At 41.0% G+C, this 25,327-nt stretch overlaps 1 protein-coding gene across 4 annotated transcripts in view; it reads right to left on the bottom strand.

Annotated features, from left to right (window-relative positions):
* Positions 1-25,327, bottom strand: part of PDE4B (phosphodiesterase 4B) — a 502,155-nt gene that overhangs the window by 75,515 nt on the left and 401,313 nt on the right. The window lies entirely within an intron of this gene.

The raw sequence follows: 25,327 nt of genomic DNA, 5'->3' as shown, positions 1-25,327 counted from the left end.
AAAAATAGTTAATATACAAAGAAAATACAGATAAAATACGGCTTTAAAAAGGAAAGAACTTAAGATGTATTGTTTCTTTCTTTTACATTTATTGATCTGCTTGCAAAGCACAAGAAAGCTGACAGAAGAGGTTTAATAAATACTTCTTAACTAAATTATCTGGCCAATTTGGGCTAAGAAGATAGTGGAGATTGATAAAAACAAGCAAAACATTCACTTTGGGCCTAAATTAATTAGATTTGGTGGCCAATATCAGTAGAATTAATCAGAAAATGGTGTTTGTGGTCAGCACTCACATTTGTCTATGTATAAACAATCAGAAGTCAACATTAGAAATAACCGATTATCTCCTAAGCTCTAATGATTTATCCTTCTTTAAGAATACATCTCTCTTCTCTGAGCTATAAAAATACCAACTCTACTGGGAGAAGCTCTCATAGAATCACAGACTTTTTAAACTTGAAAGAAATCTTAGAGATTATCTGGCCTAGAGTTTCTCAACCAGTTTTATATGGTTGAGAACATAAAAATATCACATACCTGGTCTTTACACAGGTTTGGATAACCCCTTGGTTGAAATTTTCTGGTTTTTATATATCTATTGGCTAAGAAAATCATGTAAAACTTTTATTTCCTCTGGCTTCTGAAGATCTTTTTCTTTTATGTTTTAAATACAAAAATGCCATGTTGAAAATGCTTTATTAAACTATGCATAGAATTAAGAATCACTGATGCAGTTCAAACCCCCATTTTCCAGACCAGGATTTTAGCCCTGGCTCTGTCTTCTACAACCCTAGTATACCACATGTGTGATGTACATAGCAGATGCTCAATAAATATTTAATTCAACCACCTTTAAAATGGCCATGAAGGAAAAGAGTGAGCAAATAAGTGGATGACAAGCAATAACTCACTGAGCTATAATCCCAGGGGTAACATTGCTGGGAGGGTGATTTTCCAGGGGATTTTGGATTTTGCCCTTCATTTCTGTCACATTTTAGTCACTCTGCCAAGAGCCCTACAGCAAATGGCTGCTGCACGTGAGGGGACACTTGTCCAAGCAAGTGGTGTAAAAACAAAGCTGCTTTGTTTGTACTGCCCCAGCGTGCCTCCCTCCCTCCCTGCTTGACCTCAACGACCTCAGCAAAGGTCATTTTGTGAAGCTCTGGTGTGTCCATGAGTAAACTTGAATCATCATATGTCATAAGGGGAGCCACTAAGCCAAATGCCATGGACCAGATTACCATGTCATCCCCAAATAGGTTATTATGGCAGGTCTGGGCTGCTGGGTCACCAGGGTACTATAGCTGGGTTTGTTTGTCAACTTACCCCGAGGGAGTTCTGGCCCTTTGCAAACATCAATACCTAAAGCCATTGCAGAAGCTGATCTTAAATTCATTCAAACTTACTTAGAAAGGACAGAAGGGCAATAGAAATGTTTATGTTACTTTGCAAATTATGCAGAATTAGAATATCTGAGGGAGTCTCAGACACAGATCACACATAAAAAGGTAGCAGGAAGGAGGAGGTAGAGCTAATTATCTGAGTAATCTGGACACTTAAAACAATGAGAGAAGAGTACATTTGATATAGAAGAGGTATTTGGATTATGTGTGTTCACTGATTATAGTGATCAAAATCATGGAATACCTGTTCAAACTTCCAGCTCACTACATTTGATAGCCACAATTTAATGAGTAGCTATTACTTGGCAGGCACGTACTTGGTGCTTTATGTGCATGGTTCTGTCATTCTTACCATAACCGCGCAAAGTCAGTATTATTAACCTCATCTTTCAAGCTGGTAAGTAGTAAAGCTATGATTTATATCCATGGTTATCTGTCTTCAGGTAGTGACCCAGCCCTCAAAGACTCTAGTATCGTTCTGAACCCTCATTTTGCTGCTTAGTAGCTAGCTGTGTGATCTTGGACTATGTAACCTTCCTCCATCTCATTTTCTCTGTCTCCAAAAGGGGGCCAATGACAGTCTCTGCCTAAGAATTTGTGACACATGAAACAGGCACATAAAGCACTATTTAGCACGGAGTAAGCATTCAACCAGATACTGTTTTTTATTAGTATTGTAGTGACAGTCAAGCCTGTCAAAGGTTTTAATGCTTCTCATCCTTAACAGGGAAAGGAGAGGAAAGAAATCGAACAATTAGAGCACATTTATTCCGTGGTTCTTACACTTTAGTTTACATAAGAATCACCTGAGGCTTTATTTAAAAATGCAGATTCCCCAGGCCCTAACACAGAAATTCAAATCTCATGTTCAATCCTAATGAGTACCATTTGATTCTAATTATGTGTGGGATGTATAAATGGATCCATACAAATCCACACATCTTTCACTTATGGAAAAACCAGTTCACAGGCTACTGCCACCTAAAAGTAGGTCAGCGTAAAGAGCTTATTATCAGTATATCTATAAATAACCTAGACAGTTAAGATGCCCAGATACTTAGACTAAAATTTTGTTATTGACCTCAATTATCTGGGAATTTATTGTAAAAACCAAATCTCAATTCATAATTACATGGTCAGAAAAGATCAGGTTATTGTTGCCAGTCCTTAGTGCCCATCGAGTGCAGCTTAGCCGTCACATGGTGTTAGCACATCTGATTTCAGGGGAAATTCTCTTAACATAGGTCGCCAGGCTTGCGAAAACCCAACAAACCATAAACTTTTCTCTTTAATAGGCTGGCTGCTCTCAAAAGGGGCAAATATGAATAAAATCCACTAATTCCATAATCACCCCCAAAATTCATCCCTCATTTTGAGAATATGGGAGAGTAGAAATCAGTCTCAGAATAGTTGGAAATAAAACCCATGTGTTTTCTGAGTAAGCTTTATAGAATGGTGGTAACATATGATAATACGTGGATATGTACAACAGCTTGATCTGGCAAGGATGCCCGTGGATTTGCTGCTACACGGTACTTGTGAAAAGAGCTTAGACTCTGGAGTCAGACTGCCTGGATTCTACTCTTGGCTTCTCTACTTGTTAGCGTCTCAATCTTAGAAAAATGATTTAACCACCTTAAAGTTCAGTTTCCTTATCTGTAATATGAGATCATACCTATCTTGCTGGGTTGCTTTTAAGATTCATGGGGCACTGCATATAAAAGCAATTAGCTTGGAGCCTAATACAGAACAAGTGCTCAGTAAATGTTAGCTGTTGCTATTTGCTGTTGATCTAAAGCTTTCTGTGTCAAGTAAGGGTTTTGTATTCCTTCCCCATTCCTGAGATCTTGGCAATGGGCAGAGCTGATGGTGATTTCTTGGGTAGAGGAGGTACACTGGTTGCTCAGATAAACCTGGAAAACCGTCTGGTAGAACGGGACAGAGCATCCAGCTTGGACCTCTTCTAGGTATAAAGCTCACACTTGGCCAGTCAATTTCTGTCATCCTGATGGGCTGCTGTAGTACACTCTATGGGTCATTCTTCCATGGACTCCTTGGTTCCTGCCTCTGAGCTGGGGATGAGGGGTAGTGTGGCAGACGGAAGGCTCCTTGGGGCCAAGTCTCCAAAGCAGCTTCACGAGAGTACATTAAGTGCCAGAATGCTAGTAGGGGATGCTAGTGTACTTGATTGTTACTCCTGGCATTAGAAATTATCCCTGCTTCTCCATTAAGCATCAATTAAGTCAGGCCACTGAAGTCTGATTTCTAATACTATGGCAAATCCATTTGCATTTTGAGTTAGATTCACTTTATATTCATGATTTCAAAGCATGAATGAACTCTAAACCCTGCCTGGAAGGCCCACTGAATACTTACTTTCTGTGACAACTGTGTCCTACCATCTCTCTCCTCAAACCTTCCACCTGCCTCCCTCTCCACAATTTACATCACCAGATGAGGACCCTCGGACTGGATTCACTATGTGTACAAACCTGTCTCATGAGATTGTTTTGAGGATTAAGTGAGTTAATAAATGAAAATTACTAAGAACATTACCTAGTATGTAGTAAAGTCAATAAATATTAGCTATAGTGATGATTATTGTAAATATTACCTCCACTGAAACCCATTTCCTCCCTCCTCCTTCTTTCACTACGAGTCCCCGCTGCTGCCAAAGGCCAATACCTCACCCTGCCTTCTGGATCCACTGCCCTTTACCACCTCTGGAACTGTTCCTTCAACTATTTCCCCTCTCTCTCCATCAATAACCTCTCCTTCTCTCTGAATTTTTTCAGCCATATATAAATATGCTCTACTATTCTCATGTGCTCAACCCACACTGAATCTAGCTCCTATCCTTCTAAGTTCAATAAATCTGCTCCTCTCGAGATCATCAATGACATCCATGTTGCCAAAACCAGTGTGACCTTTCCATCTCGACTTACTTCACACAGCTCAGAATTAACATCTAAAGTCAATCTCTTGATTTCCTTCCCATCCCACCTTCCAATGTTTCCTCTTCTAATCATTTCCATCTTAGTCAATAGCACCAACACTCACTCAGTGGTTTAAGCCAGAAGCCTGGATTGCATTTCTGAACCTTTTCTTTCCCTTTTATTTCTACCGTCAGACCCTCCCCAGCTAATCCACCAGTAAGTCTTATCTACTCTACTTACAAAATATGTTACACATCTCTCCACTTCTCTCAATTCCCACTAACAACCATCCTGGACTAAGCGACATTGCTTCTTGCTTAGACTGCTTCAACATTCCTCCCACGTCTTTCTTTTCCAATTCAGCTTATCATACATATTGAAGTCTGAGTGAGCTTTGAAAAATTTTTTAAAAAACATTTTCTCCTCTCCATTTAAAAAATTTTTCCATGGCTTCCCAATTTGTTTTAATATAATCTAAACAGCTTACCACAGCCTATAAGATGCTGCCAGATCTGGCCTCTGCCCATCTGCCATCCGCCCATTTTCTACCACTCACCCCCAGCTCACTCTGCTCCACCCACAGTGGTCTTCTTCTCAAATACACCATTACCAAGACCTTTGAACATTATGTTTCCCAGCCTGGAATAGGCCTCTTTTTCCTTCTTAGCTTTCTAGCTTCCATGGAAATCAAAACTTGTTTATTCTCCTGTTTACAGTCTGTCTCTCCCTCCTGGCCCCAAAGGGGTAGGTGCATTTCTATTTTATTCACCACTGCCAAGTAAAATGCCTGGCACACAGTGGGATCTACATACATACTCGCTCAATAAATGAGTGGATAAATAAGCGGCCATCAAAGTGTTCATCTGAGTGGTTGAAACCATAGAACTAAAGCAGAGCTTTGGCCAAACTCACATAAAAAGCTAGACCATGACAAATTATTCTCCCAGAAATGGGTGCCAAGCCCTGCTGGTGATGGCGTGTCTTGTGACTGTGACCTGATCCTTCCTTCCTCCAGCTTTTGCAGATTATGAGCCTCCTCCATGAACTCCTTATCCCTGCCATTGAACTCCACCGAGGCCCAACTTTAGTTTCTTGTCCTTGATGAAACCCGTCCCCATATTTCTAGTTTGTTCCTCAGAAAACCTATAGCACTCAATTAATATTAATAATTATGGTCTGTTTTGTGCACTTATTATGAACGAGCCACTGGCTTAGGAAATCAGGATCAAACATAAATTCTTGAACTAACATTTATTCAGCACCATTTGTGACAGGTTGTTAGGCATTTTGTATCTATTTTCATGGAACATACTATATACCTGGCCCTAGTCTAAGAACTATTCAAATTTTAATTCATATAATCCTTAGAACAAAACTAAGAGGTAAGTAGTATTATTATCCTCAATTAACAGTTTGGAAAACTGAGGCAAAGGCAAGTTATTTGCTCAACATCGCAGAGCTAATGAATGCCAGGCCAGAATTTGGGCGCAGGCAAGGAAGCCCCAGGGTCTTCATTCTCAACGACCAATCTAGGCAATCTCTCAACTCCTACGAAGTAGGTATGATTACTCTCATTTCACCAGGAAGAACAGTGGACTCAGACATTAATTTTGCTAGGGTTACACAGTTAATTGATGTGTTCAACATCAAATATTGATAGGTAGCCTACTAAACCTTAGGTACTGTGCCGGGTTCTTACATACACAGTGCTTCAACAGACTTTGTCCTTAGGGAGTCTACAATCCAGCTAACGCATAGGCAATGTGGGATTCAGACTTAGGAGTTTCTGATGTCAAAACTCGAGGCCTTTCTATTACTCCTAATAGAGTAGAGCGAATTGTTTGGGTTCAGAGATGAAGGCTCCACTTGCCGGTGGTGGGGGCAGGACAGCTCTGAAAGTCTTCACTGAGGGGGCAACCACCACTATCCACTTTAATTGCTACTGAAATGGTAAATAGGTCACATTTAAATATCATCCCACCTGCACTCACTGTAATCTCTTCGAGGACTGGGACTCTAATTTAACGTGGCTCGCAGTGCTTGGCACCCGGCTACACACAGTGTCTAATAAGGGTATTTTGAAGGATGACTGGTTGAGTTCTTACAACAGCTAACAATGCTGCAGTATTAGTTTTGCTACGTTTAAGATTTCTTCAAGCTTCTTCAAGCTTGAACGCTTAATTACCATGGCAGACATACACTAGCTTTTCCTGGCTCTTTGGGGACAGTGACTCAAAAAGACTGACTGCCATAAAGCCGGGGGCATTCAGAATATTCTCTTTACCACATGGGCTAAGTTCTCTGCACTTCCAGATTCAATATTGTCCTCTCTGAGGAACTTCACAGCCCCATCCGCTTGCTACCAAGCCCTTTGGAACGAGGAGTCCTGACTCTGTGACCACAAATTGTCCCATGTTTATGTTGCCAAAATAGGCAAACTGTAAATTCTCATATTTTTTTTTCCCCAATGCAAGGGGGAAGCACCAGGCCCTCGTTCCTAGGAATTGATGAAAAACCAACCCGAATGTATACAGAGCAAACACCACTGTTTGCCACGCCGTCTTGTTTGTTTTGGGGGAACGTGCATTTATTAATAATAAGGTTTCACAATGTGGCAGGCACATCCGCACCACAGAGCATCAGTCATAGAAAGTAACGCAAGAAAAAACCCCATTAAGTCACCTAGTCATGCGTCTGCCAAGGCTGCGGGCTATGTTTCTGCCTTTTGAGTTTTAACAGCATTTCAAAATAAAAGATGAAATGTTAGGTGTGCTCCCTCACCTGTGATTCATAATTATCAGTAACGATGGGGCTCACGATGGGAAAATGTGAAACAAAACATACAAAAAGTTTCAACTTCTCAACGTTTCAGTTTATAACCCCGAGTAAGCCAGTCTCCCAAATTTACAAAGAAAGAAAAATTGACCAGTAGACTTCAATGACCAGAAGCACATGGCATCTTCTATGGAGGTTCATTAGCCAAGGGGAAAAAAAAAAATCTACATTTATTTATTTAGCACTTATTTATTTAACCTTCTGGCTGGGTTGGGTTGTTGGATTTGGTTTTACATCCTGAATTACGAAGTTTATGATGGGAAAATGTGTCAGCTGTTTGCTGAAGGAAAGGAAGACCTCTGTTCTTTGTCTTCTGTTGTTAATAGAACCAAGCAGCCTGAGTGTTTGTTTAGAGAAGTTAAAATATGGTAGGAGTAAGAGCACACCCCTAGCTTGGCTTTATTTTCTTTATCTTCTGTTCTTGCCTCCTGACAGTGCCCTGGGGCAGGGTCCCTGGTACTTCCTGCCTGGAGCACTGCGCAGCCCTTACTTGGTTTCCTCTCATATGCCTCCAACCCACCTGGCCAACTGCTGCCCAAATCAGAGTCAGCTAAGAGTTTCTGAGAGCCACCCCCATGCCTGCTCTGTGCATAATGTGATCAAACATGTATCCTACACTTAATTTAATTCTCACAACCACTTTGTGACATAAGGAAGGGACGTGGTATGGACAATGGCCAAAGGCATGGGCTCAGGATCCGGCAGAGTTTTGAATCCTAGTGCCACTACTTTGTGGTGGAGACTTTGGGAAAGTCAATATCCTCATCTGTAAAGTAGGAATAAAAATGGTGCCCACTTCACAGAGTTGTTTTTGTTTTCTAAATAACCTTATTGAGGCATATTTTGTATATCACCTACTTCGCCTTTTCAAGCATACAATTAAATTATTTTTAGCAAATTTACTCACTTGTATACCCATGACCATAAAGCACTTTAAAAATATTTTTGTTACCCTAATGTGATCCCTCATGCGCCTTTACTGTGAATCCCTGGCCCCTGCTCTGGCCCCAGGCAATCACTAATCGCCAATCACTAATTTTTGTCTTTATATCTTTGCCTCTTTCAGGATATTTCATATAAATGGAATCATACAATATATGGTATCTCACATCTGGCTTCTTTCACTGAGCACATTTTTGAGGTTCGTCCACGTTGTATGTAGCATGTGTCTGTAGTTTGTTCCTTTTTATACTGAATAATATCTCCTTTTTATGGATACAGCACCATTTGTCTAGCCATTCACCAGCTGATGGACAGTTAGGTTGTTTATAATTTTTGGCTGTTGTAAATAATGCTGCTAAGAACATTTGTATTCAAGGCTTTGTGGGGATTCCTGTCTTCAGTTCTATTGTCTAGATATCTAAGAGTGGAGTTGGTGGGCCGTATGGGTAAATTTATGTGTAATTCTTTAAGAACTCAGAGTTCTTTTGAGGCTTAAATATTACAAGGAAGTGGCCTAGCACAATGCTATGAAGAGAGTAATAATAAAAATTGTTGTGATCGTTGCTCTTGTTGTTTTTAGGCAGTTTCATCTTGCTCACTGTATAGATGAGGAGGCTAATGCTCAGAAATGGTTACAAACTTGCTCAAGATCACGCAGTTAGTTGATGAATAAACTGAGATTCATTCATCTCTTCCAGGTTTTGTGACACAAAGCCTGGTACTGTTTCCTGTCGCTGTAGCTAATACTACACTAACCCTCAGAGAAGCACAGCTCGGATAGTGTACTCCCTGCTGAACAAATATCAGTGGCTCCTCACTGCACATAAAATAAAATCTCAGTAGGTACACAGAGCCCTGTATTCCTTTCCCAGCCCTTTCCTGCCTAATCTCCCACCATGTCCCCACCCTCTATCCTCCCTTCACTAATCCCTCAGGATCGCTTTCATTTCAATAACTGAACAAGTAAGCCTATACTTTTCTTAGCCTCTGTATCTTTTTTTTTCTCTTGATACAGGGTCTCACTATGTTGTCCAGGTGGGAGTGAAGTGGTTATTCACAGGCACGATTACAGTGCATTACAGCCTCTAATTCCTGGGCTCAAGTGATCGTCTTGCTTCAGCCTCTCGAGTAGCTAAGACTATAGGCCTATAGGTGTACACAACTGCTCATGGCTGGCCTCTACACCTTTGTCTGAGCATGGTCTGCTTTCCCTAAACAGTATCCTCCACTTTGCCTTATAAAATCTTATCCATCCTTTAAGGCAGAGTTCGAATTATATCTCCTATACCTTCCTTGTCCTAGCGGCCCTGGTTAAAACTAATCTGTATTCTCCTAATTCACTTGGTTATAATAGGTGTTCGATGAATGTGATGACTTGAGCTAAAATGACTAAAAAACTCAGCCATGTTAATGAATGACACAGCTGTGAGAAGTACAACATACTTCCAGTACAGAGCATTATTTGTACCTAGGTAGGATCCTGTCCCTACCTACCTGCCCTCCTCTGTGCTTCCAGAGCACTTTATTCATGCTTCTGAAAAATTTTATCATGCTATATATACATCAATTTATGTTTATCTGTCCCACAAGACTGTGAGCTCCCCCAAGGGGGAAACTGTGTCTTATTCATTCCTGGACTTCCATTACCCACCACGATGCTTGATTCATGTTGTGTGAGTATTCACTGGGTGCTTTTACCGTGAATGAACGAGCGAATGAGAGAGTGACACACAGAAAACCTATTACAAGTGGGTGGCACTGTCTCATCTGACATCAGAATTCTAGAAGAGGTTTGTCCTTTAAAAAAGACTCTAATCTTCCTTTTGGTGTGCTGTTGATCCCACCTCCTTTAGAATGGTTCGTTTGATTAAATTAATAACTATATATGTAGAGTGTTTTCCTCCTAGTTCCTCAATCCTTTCTATACAAAAGCCACACAAAAAGAAAGAACAAGAATACTTAAAGAGAAAAACTTTCCAAATTACACTTATGTAAGCTTTAAGACGTGGTGATTTTTTAAAAGTAAGTTGTGAAAACTTTTAATTCTACCAAGGATCCATCAGAAGGATTTGCACATAGGAGACGCATTGTAAATATTTGTTGAATAATTGGATCCAACAAACATTTATTAAATGCCAGTGAACAAGATCCAGTTGCAATCTTCCAACACTCCTTCACAAGGGGGCTGACAAACATATATAACAGTAGCAGTAACAACAATGATGTATTTGGTCATTACTCTATGACTGGCACTATTTTAAGTGTTTTACATGAAATAACTCATTTAATCCTTGAAACAATTCTAAAAGGAAGGTTTTAAAGGTGAATAAAATGAGGATGAAGAAACTGAGGTATGGAGAAAGTTTGAAGTAATTAGCCTCAAAAGTGGTAGAACTAGGATCTAAAACCCAGGCAGTCTGGCTCCAGAATCTCCCTATGAACATGCTTTTAAGCTTAGGTGAGGCACCATGTCCCCTTTCTTTCTGTTTCCCTAGCACTCATGAGCACTCAGTGAGTGTTTGCTAATAAACTGTGCCAACTGCAAGGCTAACAGGGATTAGGAAAATAATAAAGATACACTGTTATGGAACAATAGTATGGCCTAACATCAGGGTGGGAGAGGTGGAAGAAGCCCAAGCTTTGGAGCTAGACTAATCAGACTTGGGCTTGAACTCCAGATTCAACTCAGGGGCTATTTCCTCTGCAACAAAGAATGATCCAACCCCGCACCCACACACCAGTATTTCTGGGCCAGGAGCCATTTTAGCAGTAAGATTGGAATCTAGACTCAAAGACTCAAAATAATTCAAACTGAAGATGACTGAGTCTGGGAAGGTTAACAGATTTACACGCCTGGTTGGTACCGTACTAAAATGTAGGTTTCCTGAGTTTCAGCCCAGTGCTCTTTCACTTAAGTCACACAGTTTCATTTGAGGTAGGGAAGTTGAACACAGCATCATAAGAAGCAAATTATTCAAAATGGGACTTTCCAGAGCCAGCCTAGAGTTGGGTGGCTGCCTCCTTGTGTTCAAGCAAGACACACCCCAGTTTCACTACAGATCTGAAATCTAATTCTCTCTCCTTGTGATGTCAGAGGCTGGAGATGTCTTTTAAAGCAGTGAGTAACACTCTGGAGTTACATCTCCCACAGCTCTGCTATGTCCTAAAATTCCTCCTGCCTCCTTTCCCTGCCAGACCCAAGAGTCTTCCAGTGAAGGGGACTTATTCCTAGAAGAGACGAAGACAGTACCACCTCCCTGTTGGCTCAGCCATTCCACTGAGGGGAGACAAAAGCTTGAAACGTATTTTCCCCCAAATTCTCATTAGTTCTAGAATCTGGAGAAAAGAACAGATTAAATGTAGCCCAGGAATAAGTGGGTGTTGTCCAGAGAAAGCTGGGGGTGACTGGAATAGCAGATGTGAACATCATCACAAGGGTGTATGTACCTTTAAGATAGGTACCTGTGTGGGCCTCACCTACAGCACTGTTACTCACCTGACAGCACAGAGGGCTGCTGCCAACCATACAGGCTTCAGAGCCAAACAAGCCAGGGTTCAAATCCTAGCTCTGTCCCTTCCTAGTTGAGTGCCTATATATTACTAGTTACCCTCACTGAGGTATGTTTCATTGGTTAAAAAAATGCGATAATAATTTTGGCTTCATAAGGGGTTGCTGAGGATGAAGAGTTCTCCTAAGAGTTCCTAATTACAAATCTGGTACTTAGTAGGGGTTTGACATTATGTTAATACGTCCCCCTGCCCCATGACTTGTATTTTAAACAAATGTTTTATGGAGAGCTCTTGAAAACAAGCAAAACCCTTTGGGGGCGGTGCAGAGTTGAAACTGATTTACCAAACCGAAGTTCTAGCATATACGCTCACAATGCAGGAAAATCTCAGAATTGATCACATCCAGCCTTCTACTGAATGAGAGAATCCCAGGATAAACTTTACATCTGTCTAGGCAAGTGCTCTTCCAGCAAGGGAACGCAGAACATCTGCTTCCCAGAGGAACCCATTCCATTTTCTGCTAAATCTCTAATGGGTTAAGAGGCTCACTGAGGCAAAAATCTCTTGTGTAAATTCCACTCACTGTAATGTGCTTTTGTCTTCTGCCTTGGCAGCACAGAATAGTGAAAATGAAATGTTTCCCCAACACTGTTCCCTGTTAAAGGATAGTGTGAACCCTCTCCACAGAAACTCGAGGAGTAGGGTAATCAGTAATCACACCAACAAATTTAGATAATGGAATAGTAGAAGCAATTCCACTGATGCAGAAAAAGACAAAGTAAAGTGCTTCTACAACTTAAGTAAAACAAGTTACTCAAGACCGGAAGAAAAGGCAAGATTTTGGGGAAAAGAACATGGTGAGATGCTTATTTTTTAAACCCCAGGAAGTATCCACGGTAGGTTCGGTTTGGTAATTTGCTGAGAGCTATTCTTTATCAAAAGACAAATGAGAGTGAGGAAGAAACTGCACTTTGAAGGCAGGTTCATAGGCCTAGGAACTATCTGTGCAATCAGGTAAGTAAAGTGCTGCAGGTGAGGTCCACGAAGGTATCTGTCTTAAAGGTACTTAAAACTTTGCAACGATGTTCATCTCTGCTGTTGCAATCACTCTCAGTTTTCTCTGGACAACATCCTCTTGTCTGCTCCTTTCTCCAGATGCTGGCTTCAATAGGCCTAAAACAGTCAAGACCAGAGGCACTTGCAGAAGCCAAGTGCCTTTGGATTCAGAGGCCTTACTGGAGGTGTAGGAATATGGAGGTGTGATCAGAAGCCTGGCACTGTGGTGAAAAGAAGTCTATGAACAGGGGTTGGAGAGTTGCCTGGTGCCCATGTGCTCTGCAAAGAGGCTGGAGGCTTTCTCAGTGACAGGGTCACAAGAACCAGGGGAAAAATGGAGATAAGAAAGTTTTAATGGTCAGGTTGGAGAAGGAGGAAGTCCCAAAAATACTCTGGCAAATTGGATTGAAATTCAAATTTTCAAATCCTGTAAGAGGGTATGAATGTTGCAAACCGCACTCTGTAGAAATAAGTAATATATTTTAAGAAGATTCCTACCTCGCCTGAGATATTTTTGGCCAAAATTAACCTCTTTTAAAGGTCTTTATCTCAAGTGCATTTAAGATCTTCAGTTGTGGGCTCCAGATATCGGGTACAAATTGATTGGCATTCTTGTAAAGCTGAAGCCCACGATTTTTTCTTCCCCCATGACTGCTCAGAGAGAGAATGGTAATGCATTTGTGCTGCCACCAATATTTAGTAAGTGTGTCACCACTGTTGGGTACCGTCAGGGTGTTCAAAAGAGCAATACTTTGCACTTCTGGCCTTTCAAACTATCATTTGGCTTTCAAAAAAAATTCTGTGAGCTAGAATGAATGATTATCTTGTGTTTTGAAGTAAAGTCTCAATTAGTCAGAAAGACTACAGACATTTTATTGTCCTGGATTTTATATATCTTATTTGTAGCAGAGCTAGGCATAATTCTAGTCTGATTCTGAAGACCAGTTTTTTGTTTTTGTTTTTGTTGTTGGTTGGTCCTTGTGATAATCGGTTTTATGTGCCAACTTGGCTAGTCTATACTACCAAGTTATTTAATCAACATTGATCTAGGTGTTGGCTGTGGTGGTGTTTGGAGATGTCGTTAACATCTATAATGAATGGACTTAAAGTAAAGATTACTCCGGATAATTCTGGAGGGCCTCACGCACTCGGCTGAAGGTCCCAAGGGAACAAACTGAGGTTTCCCGGGAAGGAACAGAGTCTGCCGTAAGACTGCAGCATTAGTTCCTGACTGAACTTCCTGTCTGCTCTATGGATCTCAAGCTTGCCAGCCCCCACATTTGTGTGAGCCAAATCCTTAAAGTAAATATTCTCTTACTGGTTCTGTTTCTCTGGAGAACCCTGACCGATACGGTCCTTATCTTCATGTGTCTTATTCCTTATTTCCAGATGGTGCAAACTCAAGATCAGAGTCTGGGCCTTACTCACATTAGTATTCCTCCTCCCTCCAGCTCGGTGACAGGCCACATGATAAAATTTTAGCCTAAGGAATACACATGACCCTGAACAAATGGATGAAGGATACAGGAAGAGCTCATGCCCCTGACATAAAGAACTGTGATGCTTTTTAAAAGTAACATAGGACATGCATAGTCCAAGACAATGTAAAAGGAGTGAGCAACTACTAGCAGTAGGCAGGACTAGTTGTAGGAGGCTTTCCAGAGGAAGCCTTTAAATTAGATTTAAGAGAACTATCCGGAACATGGTTTGGAAGTATAAGGGGCATAGGGGGAGGGGTAAGTCAGAGAGGGCCTAGGAACAATCTGTGGGTGAAGAGAGGCAGACTGCCTAAACTTGTGCTGAGAGAGGGAAGGAATAATGGAAAACCAGGTCAGCGAGAACAGAGTCCCATTGTGTTGACAAAAAGCACGCGAAGAACCCTTATTTTCTCCTGGGATAAAAAAGTAACAAACCAGCACACACACGCATGCGCACGCATACGCATACGGCACAGAACTGGAACATTCCGAGCGCTGAAGGACTCCTTGTTTGGGAGGGCAGGTACCCTGTGCAGCTGCGTGAAGAAATAAGGGAGCTGTTGCTACTGAATGCCTGAAAGACTTCCGAGCTTCCGAGGACATGAAAAGCTTCTTCCAATGCTTATTCACCACACTTAAGGTGTGTGCTTACTTCCCAGAACTGAGCCCTTGTTCATCGGAGGCCCTATTAGCAATGCAAGGATGAAAAGGAAGTCATAGTGTTATGCTCCTGGTAGGATGACTGGGTCTTTTGGTGAGACTGTCTTTCCAAAGGCAGCAAACGGAGTACTCCGGAGGTTGAGGCTTGCCTGTGCCTTCCAGAGAGATAGTCACATAGCCTAAGAAATGAAAAAGCTCTTTCATAAGCCCAGTTTTCTTTTTGTGCAGATGGCAGTCCAGCTTGGTATCACAGATTTTGAAACAAATTTTTGTCCCACGGACGCTGTTTCAAGTTCCCCAAAGCTGTAGCAGCTGGGCAGTTGCAAAGTCATTCAGTTTCTCTGTCCCCCTAAGCAAACTCCTCCTTATGAGAATGTACCCCTTATTCAAGGAAACCCATTTTACTTTTACTTGCAATTTATCACAGTACCTCTGTTTCCATGTTCATCCTTTCTTCAATAAATATTTTTTGAGCATCTGCCCTTTGCCAGGCACTGAGCTTGCAGTTTAGTAGTGTAAACAGTCAAGAAAATAGGCAATTACACTATATTTAAAAAAACTAACATTTATTTAGTGCTTTCTGTGTGCCAGCCACTGTTGTAAACACTTTACACACAGTTAGCTAATTTTGCTCTGAAAACAATTCTATGTGGAAGGTTCTATTATTATTCCTATTGCATGGATGGGCAAATCAAGGCCCAGAGATGTTGAATTACTTGTCTACACTCATACAGAAAGAAAGGAATAGAAACAGAACTAAGTCCCAGTAGGCTACCTGCAGAGCCTGCCTTATTAACCACGAGGTGGCCGGGAGGGGCAGGAGCTGAGTATCATGACAGACAAAGTACAGGTACTAGGAGCACATAGGAGGTGCCAATCGCCTAGACTTGGGGCTCAGGGACTAGTTCTATATTTAAAATTCAAATCAGTTTCATGTCAATCGGCTTCTCAAAATCTTAAAATGGTTCTCAACTGAATTTGCAATAAAATCTACATGTCTACCATGATCTACAAATGTTCTGCCCCACCTGGCCTCTCTCAAGCTCTCTGACCTCACCCCTCACTGTTGCTCAAGCCACCCAGGTCTCTGGCTGTGGCACCTGTGAGGACCCTCCACCCACCCCAGCTCCTCAGTGTTTGGAGCTTATTTGCAGCAGCCTTCCCTGTCTCCTAATCACTTTAGTGCCCAGAATATCTAATGATAGTAATAGTTAGAGCAAACATTAAATAATACTAGGTGCCAAGCAGTGTCCTAAATGCTTTATATATCATAACGCATTTAAATATTGCCACAACCCTAATCGTAAGTACTGGTATTATTTCCCCCCCCCCCTTTTTTTTTTCTGAGACAAAGTCTTGCTCTGTCACTGTGGCTAGAGTGCAGTTGCATCATCATAGCTCACGGCAACCTCGAACTCCTGGGCTCAAGCGATCCTCCAGCCTCAGCCTCCCCAGTAGCTGGGGCCACAGGTGTGTGCCACTATGCTCACCTAATTTTTCCTATTTTTCATAGAGATGGGGTCTCGCTCTTGCTCAGGCTGGTCTTGAACTCCTGACCTCAAAGTGATCTTCCTGCCTTGGCCCTCCAGAGTGCTAGGATTACAGGCATGAGACTGTACCAGGCTCATGAAAAAGCAGGGAGATATCATAACATTCTGTACTTTCCTTCATTACATTTATCAAATGTATAACCAGGTATTTATTTATGTATTATTTCCTGGGCTATAAGATCAATGAGGTTAGGGTCTGAATGCATTATCTTCATCACTTGCATCCTCAGGGGTTAACACAGTGCCTTGTATGCAGTAGGCATTTAACACATGCTTATTGAATATATTAATAAATGAATAATGGACATGTGTGAGACATATGTCTCTCAAGACTTAAACATTTGCTCACTACTTAAAATAAAATGGATAGATAGATGACAAAGGAATTAAGGAAAGTCCTCTAGTACGTAGTGATTATTAAGGCTGTTGACAATCCAGCAACTTAGCCCTCCTACTGTGACATTCTCAGCATCCCCCTTTCTGTAAGTTATAACATCTGAGGTTTACAGTGGGAAGGAGGCATAGACCACATGGTCTACAATGCAGAGGAAGGACCACGGGTTTTCAAGAAATACAGATCTAGGTTTCGGTTCTGTCACTAACTGTGTGGTCTTGAGTAAGCCCCTTTGTGCCTCCTTTTCCCAGATCTGTAAAATGGAGACAATAATATCCACAAAACCGTTTAGTTGGGAGAATTAGGTGAATGATTAGGCCTGGCACATAACAGAAAGTGGGTAACTGCTAGCTCCTTTCCTCTCCTGAAATCACAGGCAGACGTATGGGGCTTGGGACGTTATCTGGCTTAGTAGACCAGCAGTACTTGCCAGACCAGACCCTATAAATTTGAAGCCCAATGTACAACCGCAGGGGCAGAGAGAAAACTGCATTATCTGCCCTAGCTGGCCCCACAAATCAAACAAACTGGATGATCACCATGGCCCCAGCTCACTCCATGGACACAGCCAAAGAGGGGGTAGGGAAAGTACACAAAAGTCTGAAGGATCACTTTTGGTACTTGTCAATAGCTCTGGCTGGGAGGAAGTCAAGACAATAAACTAAGAAAAAGATCCAGTGAGTTCTGTTGCCTGTTCTCTATTTCAAGGGGACAGTCCCTGCTTTGTTTCTCTTCTCTTGGTTGAAAGACTGTTCCCTGAAATGCTCCTGGCTTCCGAGAACAGCTTGGAGGCAACTCTGTAATGTGCTGGCCAGGGGTTGATCAGAAGCGAGCAAGCAGAATTCACCCTGCCCCCAGGCTCATGCCATCTTGGGGATGCAAGAGGCAGAAAAGGGAACTTACAAGGCCCTCTTCCTTCCTTCTTGTTTAATAGCAAACTTTCATATTTATTCTTCTCTAGGCCAACCCCAATCTCCTTCTCATCCCCCTCCTCCCAATAAAGAGGAGAAGGGGATTAGGTGGGTCTGAGAGTACTTTTCCCTTCCCAGCAGTAATTGGAGAGGGTATAAAGTCTTTCCAAGAGGAGTCAAAGCCCTCTCCCATGCTGCACCCTGGAAGTAGGTTTTGTCTTCTCTGAAAAAGGAAGTTCTGCATCAGCTCCTACTACTACTCCCTGCTAAGCCGCCTGGATCGAAATACCTGTGTCAGTACAGGTGTGTGCCAACCCTGAAAGCTGGATTTAAATACAACTGTGAGTTGTACAGCTGTAACTATGCTATCTTGTAAAGTGACATCCTCTCAGACTTATCCAAGAGAGGGCTCTCAGTTCACTAAGAACCAGTTTATCAGAATCCTAAATAATTTGGTGTTCTCTTTTGCACTCTGCTTTTAAGAGACAAAAACATACTTAGATCATGCCCCCTTACATTTAGCATCAGTTCCATCCTCCATTCTGCCTCCTCAGCTTTGCAGTGTGCGTCCTGGAGAATCTTATCTCCAACTCTAAAGCGATTTCTATTTACCAGGTTTTTATGGTTGCAGGGGGAAAGAATCTTAAGCTTCAAAGAAAGGTTCCCTTTTAGATTGTATTACTATGGAAGGGAAGTAGACTAGAATCTTTTAGAAAGAGCTCAATGGGGCTTTCTGTTTTGGTTCCCTACTGATACCAGAAGACCTAGGCTCTCAGCAACCACATATTGACCACCTGCTATGTGCTAGGTGCTATGTGAGACATGCTATAGAACACTAATAATACCAGTGCTAACACTGGCCCTTTCTAAGTGCTTTATATATTTTAACATATTTAATCCTTGCAACCAACATAGGATGTAGGTACAATTTCCATCCCAATTTTTTGAACTCGGAATGTTACTAGTTTGGAAGGGGAGAAAATTAAATAATTACAGCACAATATGACAGTGCAATAACTGAGATTTTGAGATAATAATTAAGAGTAATTCTGAGTGAGTTGCGGAGGCATATCCAGAAGGTGGCATACATGCTGAATCTTGAAGGATGCAAAAGGCACTTTCCAGCTGCGAATGGGTCAAGGAAGTAGTGTTTCCTAAGCACATACTATATGCCAGGCCCTGGATTGAGACTACCTATTTATTTTAATTCTGACTCCAGAATCCAAGAATCAGAGGATATAAGGAATTTGTTCAGAGTAACAATGTAAACAAATCCCTGAGCTGAATATGTGAATGATATATTTGGGAAAGGGCAACCCAGGTAGAGGGAACAGCGGGTAGGAAGGCAAGAAGATCCTGGCATAGTTCAGGGATGGTGCATTCGGTGTGTCTCGGCCATCAGCTGTGCATGGGGGTGGCCCTGTAAAGTGGGAGGTGAGGAGTTGGGAGCAAAACTCTGAAAGCCTTTGCATGCCTGGGAAGAAGTTTGGGTCTTATCTTAAAGGCCAAGTATGGCTCAATTAGCAAATAATATAATCACAACTGGGTTTTACAGGAATAATTCTAGTACCAGAGTGGGGAAAGAGTGAGGACAATAATCCAAGTTGGAGGGCCACCCTGATGGTTAGGTACAGAATGAGGAAGCACTGAACTAAGGGACAGGAAGTGTGGGGGGAAAAGAAGAGGGGAAGATCAGAGAAAAGACCAAAGGGATTGGCCATGGTAGGTAAAGAGAGAGACAAAAGGGTGAATGGTGAAGCTGCTACTCAAAGCCGTGAACAGGAACAGTGGCGGAGGGGGCGGACCTGTGTCTCCAAACGAAAAGGGGTTCCCAAAGGTGGTCAGGTGTCTGGCATTTATACATTAATCCATACTTTCTGCTAAGTAAGGGAGAATCCAGGGAGCAAAGCAACAAGGATGACAGAGGGAAATAGGTTCTAAAGCCAACAGGGTAAATTCGGACAACCAGATTTGAAGAAATCTGTTTGCCGACGATGGCTCCCTGACTTTGAACCGGGGAGGTAAAAGAGTCCAGGTGTGAGGCAAAGCTTTGGCTCTGCCTCCTGGGGCTGTCCAGGTTGATAGAGCTGTCAAGAATACGCAGAAAGAGGCAGATGTTTCCTCAAGGGCCCTCTGTGACACGCCTGGGCGCTGCATGACCAGGCTTGAGGCAGCCAGCAGCTGGGGTTTGGGAGGACACAGCACGTGGACGGCCTCCTGTGGGAGTGCCGCAGACGAGGCAGCTGAGAGAAGTGAATCTTTCTTCCCAGCCTCCTCCTCCTCCACCCTTTGCTACAGAGCCCGGTGCGGTAGCCTGGTGCCAGCTGCATAAAGGTTGATTCACAGATGAAGGGCTGCAGCTACAAGCCACGCAGAGGGGGCAGAAAGGACACAATTGTGTGCACGTGTGTGTGCGTGCATTTGTGTGTTTGGAGGAGATTGTTTATTCAGGGAACTATATATCAAACACAACCTTACTGGCAGACAATAGGGATCTGCCTAGATAATTTATGCCACTGAATAAACATCAAGATGGGCTGTGTAGAGCAAAAGGTGAGACTCATTTCTAAAAGTGGGGTACCTCCCTTTGTGGTCTCAATTACAGGAGATGTTTTTGCACACAAAACATTCAGGCAACATTATCTGGGTATCTGCCTGAGCCTACTGTAACCAAAGAGAAAGAAAGGCCGGAACTGAAATGCAAAAGAAAGAAAGAAATTGTATTTGGAGATAGGTCTGCTACAGTATAAACTTTTCCCTTTCTCTGGCTTACTGCTATAGCAAAACCTGATGGTTGTCTTTGTAAAAAACGTGTCTGTATCTAGGTCCCTGGCAGTGATTTGCCTCTGGGAGGGCCAGCAATCTATTTAATGACTCCATTGACGTCAATAGCATAACTGAAATACTTACTAACATGCATGATTCCAACTTTCAGAGGGGGGGTGGGTGGATGGTGTTTCTCAGCAGTACAAAAACGTGAAGTGGAGTCAACACGGAATGAACTCAACTCTTCAGGCAGCTAGTGAGAGATCAGATGCTGCAGTTTCTCATGGTTCCATTTAATACGAAGAAATATTTATGCTAAATGTAGAAATTAATTTTGAACCAGTGAAATAGTCATAATGAGAAGGGTGTTATTTTTGGCAATGTTTGCTGAAGGGTAACATTTTAACTCTTCGCATTTTAGCTGACTTGTTAATGTTTTTGCCACTACCTATACTTAATTTTAGATATGTATGAAATAATTGCAAATCAAGATAAACAGCTCAATGTTGATACTCTGGGTAAACTTTCACAGGAGGAATATTTTAGACAAAAGCAATTCTCCCAAAACAACAATTTGGGGAATTAGTCTCAAAATTACGAAGGCTTTTCTGGTGCATTTAATTTACCCTAGAGTTTTGTTTGTGGGCTGTCTAAACATTCAAGGTAAATAATAAACAAAATTATCTCAATAATTCAGTCTACACGGCATTCAGAGTACAGAAGAAAACATAGACCAATATTTCTATTTTTTTCTTTTTCCTTTCATTTCTTTTCTTTCTTCTTTTCTTCTGTTTTTTTCTTTCTTTTCTTTTTTCTTTTTCTTTTTTAATGATTCCCTCCAAACCCTCCTTTACGGTGAATAGTTACAACCTTTGGTAACCAGATTGATTTTATTCGTATTTGTCCATAAGTGTTGCAATCCTGCAGGACAGTTCTTGCTTAATGTAGAAACCAAGCAAAGGTTCTGCTTATGCCGGGCTTCACTTCCAGTCAGCTGACACAGAGTAGCTCCCAGGCCATTGCTGTGGTTCTCAGAGAGCCCTTCACCAGTGCACCCATGGTCCCTCTCTCATCCCAGACCTTGGAAGGTCTGGCAAAGAATGAGAACTGAACCAATGTCATGACTTTCTGAATTCCTTAGAATCAAAGATAACTCACTGAGCCTCTTGTCCACTACTTGAACAGACCCTGCATCTGGTACACCCACAGGACTCACCAGAAGGATAGTCATAATCAAGGGAAGATACGGGAGGAACCCATATGGAGAAATAGGCTTCCTAAGAGAAAGCCTCTTTTTGTGTTTTATAAACTGGCAAAAAGCCATTTCCTCCCCTGAATGGCCTGGATACATATTAAAAGAAACGGGCTCCCATGAGCACTGGGAAACTTTAATTAAATCTGTTTCTCACTTAGGCCAACCTGTTTCAGACTCGACTGGAAAGCCCTGTCCTGCCTTATCCTATTTCTCCAGACACAGACTTTTCTTGAAACGCTTTCTAATTGACTAGTGTTGAAACCACCATAAACCGAGGCTGTGGATGGATACTCAGGCTGGGATAGACTTCGTGTCTGCAGCAATTTGGCCTCAAGTCCTCCAGGCAATTCCCCAGTCACCGTGGTGACGTGGTTCGCTTTCCTTTCTGATGACCCATGGACCTTTGGCTTGTTCTTCATAACATCTGATCTGTTACCAGCGGTGAGGTTCCTGCTCAGTAAGTTCATTGGTAAATTTTAGAGCAAGAAATTGAGTAGAGAACACCCCACCTTATGAACCAATTTGACCCATAAAATATTGTATGTATGAGACATACTATTACACATCAAGTCACATTTATATGACTCAGGTGCTGGCCATTAAAGGGACCAGTTCTCTAATTCTTTTGTAAAGCAAAGAATCATTTTGTATCGGACAGGGAACACTTGATTTTTTCAGTAAATTCTTTTTGTCATGACATACCGTAATCACTACTAAAGAGCAAAAGAGTGGGAAAAAAGAGACAATTACGACACACATGTGCTGCACACACCCCAGTTTCCCTCAATTATTTGATTTTTTCTTGTTGTTGAATATAGTTTTGGGGTCTGAAGTCCTGAGAATTACTTCAATTTTCCATTTTGAATATGTACAGGTGACAGAATTCAAGATTCTGCCTCGTTTGGGAGTTTTCTTTCTTATTCTATTTTTTTTTCCCCTTCTGTTTTAATCCTTGAGCAGCATATAGAGAAAGCTTAAAATTCATGCTTGTGAAAAGGCAAAATGTGATACAAATTGAGATGCTCATTAAATTCTACAGCACTGGCATTTTTAATCCCCCCGGGAGGATTCACTGCGTCTTTCTCCTCAACCTGGGAGCATATGGCTTCCACGTTGTTCCAGGCTTAAAATTCTCCACTGCTTTCCTCTGGCTCTCCTATTCAGAGTGCAAAATGCCAGCTTCTTAGATTTCACTCTTTTTATTCAAAACCTATTTAAGAGCACACTAACATATGTAAGCAGTTATAGAGTGTGTTTCAGATCTCTTCTAATTTCAATGCAATATGGATTTTTTTAAATATAAAAGAAAAAATTTAAATACTTTCATAGGCATAGAGATAAAAAATATTGGCTCCTTATTAATTTTTTATTTTATCAGCATTTTCCTCAGATAAAGTCACGAAATTCTACATCGTTCTCCTGGTCAATTCACTTACTGTGTTCCTACTATGTAAAAATAATTATGCTAAACCACCATGAATAATAGAGATCAATAAGGCACAACTCCTGTCTTCAGGAGCTTAATCTCCGATGGAAGAGACATATAAGATACAGATTAAAGTATATCCTAGAATTAAATTGTTACCATAGCAAAAATAAAAGCAGCAATTATGCCAATTAAAAAAAATAAGATGTCTTTGCAAAAGAAGGAAATTTGTGTTCAGCCATGAGAGCTGAGGATAACTTTGGTTCAACAATGAGAAAAAAGGTATTTCAGATTGAGAGATTTCCTTTGATTTCCCCATTGACTATTTCAGTTAATGATCAATGTGCTAGAGTAAGTGTACCAATTTGACCATGGTTTCTGACAATTAGCTTTTAAAATGAATTGCATTTCCTTCATTTATATGGTCAAAAAAAAAAAAAAAAAAGAGAAGCTTTTTAAGAAGATTTGATTCTTTCTCTCTCAAACTTGCTTCTATATAAGAATAGAGTTAGTTATCTAAGTCACTCAGTGTTTCTTAACAAACTGGATTGTTTCCAAATCTGTTTAAATTATCGTGAATTTCTCGTACCTTTTAACTGAGATTTCAATGGAAACATATGAGTTCAACTTCAGTATTGACAAAATGAAAACCTGATCTTACTATCATGAAAAATTGTATTTTAAAGCAGCATTATAGTTCTCAATTCTGTTTGCTCTGAGCCATTTATTTTTCATTCCCCTTTAAAGTTTCTATTTAAACGCACCTCTTTGTCATATGCTGATAAATATTAAAATAACAGGAAAAATCTGCCTGACTTATTTAAGCTGATAATAAGAACAAAACACGGGATGTGTGTCTCCTCCTTCCCTTTCTAACTGTGGTTAAACGTTAAGGAGATTTTGAAACCTGTAATTACGTAATAATTGGTATCACTACATTCTCTTCCCAATGAAAAGCCAGGATTTTTGTAGTTTGTCACAAAGGCAGATGAAAACAAATTGCCTAAGTGGTATTGTCATTTCTTTGCTCCATTGTTTTAAAAGAATTTATCAAAAGAATCTCTAGCTGCCAAGCTGTAGTTACTGTGCCAATAATCACAAAGTGATCTTCCTAAACACATTTTTGGCTAGGGAGTTAATTTATAGAACCATACATATCACATATTCTCCTAATGTTTGTCATATTTATTACAAGAGAAAACATAGTCTTAGTATTCAAGTTGATGTCAAAAGCACCTTAGTAAATTTGGCTAACAGAAATGTGAGCAACATCGCCTCACTGTTAAGCCAATATGATGAAATAATAGGGGTTTCAAAACTACCTCCTTTGATCTCCAAGTATGTAACACCAGTTATATGTTAAAACACTCTATTTTGTTTCTTTTTGTAAAACTTCCAAAGGAAATAGTACACGCTGCACTCCAGGTTTTTGTAGTCCATAGAGATAGTATTAATCACTTCTTTGTACTTCATATCATAGGGCTGTAGAGTAAACTCACCTTTACTTAATATCTTTCTTTCACTTTTATTCTTGTTCTTAATCTTTCTCTTATAAAATATTTTTAAAAGCATGTATTATAAACACTTCAGAAGCCAATGAGCCAATAGGATCTGCTGCCTTTGTTCCCTTCTTTTAGATACTGGGCTTTTGTAATGCTTCCATTATACTTATGGTCACGATACTAGCAAGAGAACACAACATCCAAGTAAGGAAGATAACAAGTATACAGTGAAGGGAATAGCACCACTGAAAATAGGAAAGTGTACAAGGCAATGTAAGATGTTAGGTGATCTCAGTATGAGTTCATCTTAATTTTTTTCTCTTGTGGTTTTTCTCAGATCTACTACTACAACACAGGGGAACAGATTCAGGGAGAAAAACTCCATTCGGACTTTAAAAATGTCATCTAACCGGTTGCATTTTATTTCAAGACAAATTTCTGTTCAACATATCTCCATGGTTTTCCTTCAAGGTGGCCCTTCCTCTCTGCAGCTCTCAAAGCTACCTGAGAAGCAGAGGCACTGTACTGCAAGATGAGAAATTAGGTTCTTACGAAAACACCTTTGAGGAACAAAGTTGGATGATCTCCAAAAGAAATGATTTGTGACCTGGAAAGAGCCTTTGGTTTCACACCTGGAAAGGATGTAAATTCAAGTGGGATCTATAGTTGATGCTAAGAGGAAAACCACTAACATACCCTT

This window comes from Eulemur rufifrons, chromosome 8, assembly GCF_041146395.1.
Source record: "Eulemur rufifrons isolate Redbay chromosome 8, OSU_ERuf_1, whole genome shotgun sequence".
NCBI classification, from domain to species: Eukaryota; Metazoa; Chordata; class Mammalia; order Primates; family Lemuridae; genus Eulemur; species Eulemur rufifrons.
Note: the sequence above shows the minus strand (reverse complement) of the source record. Positions and strands in the feature narration are given on the sequence as shown.